This window comes from Marmota monax, unplaced genomic scaffold, assembly GCF_021218885.2.
Source record: "Marmota monax isolate L192 unplaced genomic scaffold, Marmota_monax_Labrador192_F-V1.1 WCK01_AAM20220418_F8-fsc00074, whole genome shotgun sequence".
NCBI lineage: Eukaryota > Metazoa > Chordata > Mammalia > Rodentia > Sciuridae > Marmota > Marmota monax.
In genome coordinates, this window is record NW_026694232.1 from 4,433,814 (window position 1) to 4,436,110 (window position 2,297).

Below are 2,297 nucleotides of genomic sequence, written 5' to 3' on the forward strand. Positions count from 1 at the left end.
GCAAAGCAATAAACCTTCTTTTTCTTTTTTTTCCTCAAAATCATATCCTTCTTATTGGGTTAGCATCAGGGACAAGGAATGAGCTTTTGGCAACAAATTTAGCACCCTAGATAGGAACCAAGAGCACCCCCACTCCAGATTTCTTGGGCAGGTCTGGATCTCCAAGGAAACGCACTTCCATGCTGAGGATGCAAAGTGGCTAGAGAACTTGTTGATAGCCAGCTGCAGAAGAGTTAGGAGATGGGTGTGTTTGCTTCAGGTCCAACGAGAGGAGCTATTCCTGAGGGACCATCCCAGCAGCTGCCAAAGCTCCTTTTGATTCCAGGAGCTCCTGCCTTCTGTCCCTGAATGGAACAGGTTGCTCCATCATGGTACCTTTGAGAAAAACAAAACGGAACGCAGTAAAGTCACGACACCCTTGGCCATTTAGTAATTCCCCTGGTGTACACGCCAAGACCCTGGATTCCACACATGTAGTTCCTCTAGGTAAGAATATATGGTTCATCTTTCTAAGGACCTCTGAGGTACAGGTGTATAACTGAAACTCTTGAACCTAGGGATATGTACTCCCTTCTTATCTGTTTGGGTTCTCATCTGTTTGTTGGCCTTGGGATTGATCATTCCGTCTGGCTGTCTGTCTGTGTCATTGTTTTGTTTGTATCTGCTACTGACCCTTTTAAGACATGGCCAATACTGCATTGATCCTATAGGTAGTTTCTTGAGAAAGATTTTGGCTAGTCAATTTAAAGGTTCGGGTCTGTTGGCCATGATTTTGGGGCTCCTCTCTGGTTTTTCTTTCTCAGTGTTTCAGGGGTAAAGTCTATGAAAGAGATTCTGTATGTACAGGCATTTATGCTGTTGTATGATAAAGGGGTCAGAATAGTCAGGAACTGAGTTGAAGGTGCCAAAAGGCACTGCCTCTGGTGTGCAAGGGTAGCAGGACACCAGAAGAAAGGGGGTAAAAGATTTAAATCCGTTTCTCAGTCTGGCCCCAGGAAGCCACAGATTATTTTACTGTTGTAAAGAACACTAGCCCTAAACTAGAAAGAAAAAAAAGTCCCAGAAAAGCTGCCTGAGCTATAGAAAAATGGACAAAGAGAACCTGGCCTCTGCCCTGCCTTCCAGCCCCTTTTGCCCTTGAAGGGAGGCTGCTGGCCACAAAGAATGTGGCAGTAGGCTTTAGAACTGTTAGTTTATGACCTAAGGATAGGAATATCTCCATTTTCAGATCTCATAGAACACCCCATTTGACCAGGGGATATCCATAACTGGGTCAAAGCAATTCTTGCTATAGCAGCATCCCATCAAACTAAATGCTGTGGAGACTGGAAGAATAAACAACTGCACCCATATAAAAAACAAAAACAGAAAGTAAGGCTATCCTATGTTTTGTAGGCAGCCTCTGTAAAGGGCCTCCTCCATTGCATATCAATATGCCTAATACAAGAAAAAGGCCCAAAGAAGACTCTGGGTACAATTGACAGTGGGGAACTCACTTAAAGTTGATGGTATCATGATAATGATAAGGCAGACAGGTCAGGCTCAAAAATATCCTGTACTCCAATCCCTGAATGCCACCTGGGAGAGAAAATATGAATTCAGTTTCTGTATATGCCAGATTGTTTGATCCCTCTCCTGGGATGAAATTTATTGTGTAAATTATATGTTCGGATAACATTCATAAGGTCCGTTTCAGAATATAAATTTAAGAAAGGGTCTGAAACCCAAAAAGATAAAAGAAAGTCATAAGTATAGAAATATCTCAGTATGGAAAACTAGAAGGTAAAAAAAATGTTTCTGGATGAAAAAATATATTGTCTGTTAAAGTAACATTCTTGTGCTAAAGTCCAAGATAAAAGAGGACAAAACTAAGGATGTAGAGGCTGGGGATATAGCTCAGTTGGTAGAGTGCTTGCCTCACATGCACAAGGCCCTGGGTTCAATCCCCAGCACCTCAAGAAACAAACTAAGGATTTAAAGAAATTGTGAATGTTTAAGTAAGTCACAGACGATTTGTGGAAAGTAAATCTCAAAAAGTTTATGTTTGTGATTAAATTGGCTATAATTAGCACAGTTATAGTTATTTAAACTTTAATGTACTGATATGAAGCAAAGTCTGAAACTTTGATCTGCTCTTATCTATCAAGAAAATTTTCTTGTATTTGTATTTGTTAGGTTTTATTACTTGTAGAAACTAAGTCTTAGGATTTGTGCCTGTTTTAAAGCCTTAAATGCTTACTTTGTAACTGGTTAAATAAACTGTTATTTGGGTTAGAACAATATAGTTGACACTCTAA

General features: G+C 40.3%; 1 non-coding gene across 1 annotated transcript; it reads left to right on the top strand.

The window, feature by feature from the left end:
- Window positions 1–1,884: 1,884 nt before the first annotated feature.
- On the top strand, window positions 1,885–1,958 carry Trnav-cac (transfer RNA valine (anticodon CAC)). Its single transcript has one exon. It is a non-coding gene; the product is annotated as a tRNA-Val (tRNA).
- Window positions 1,959–2,297: the final 339 nt, after the last annotated feature.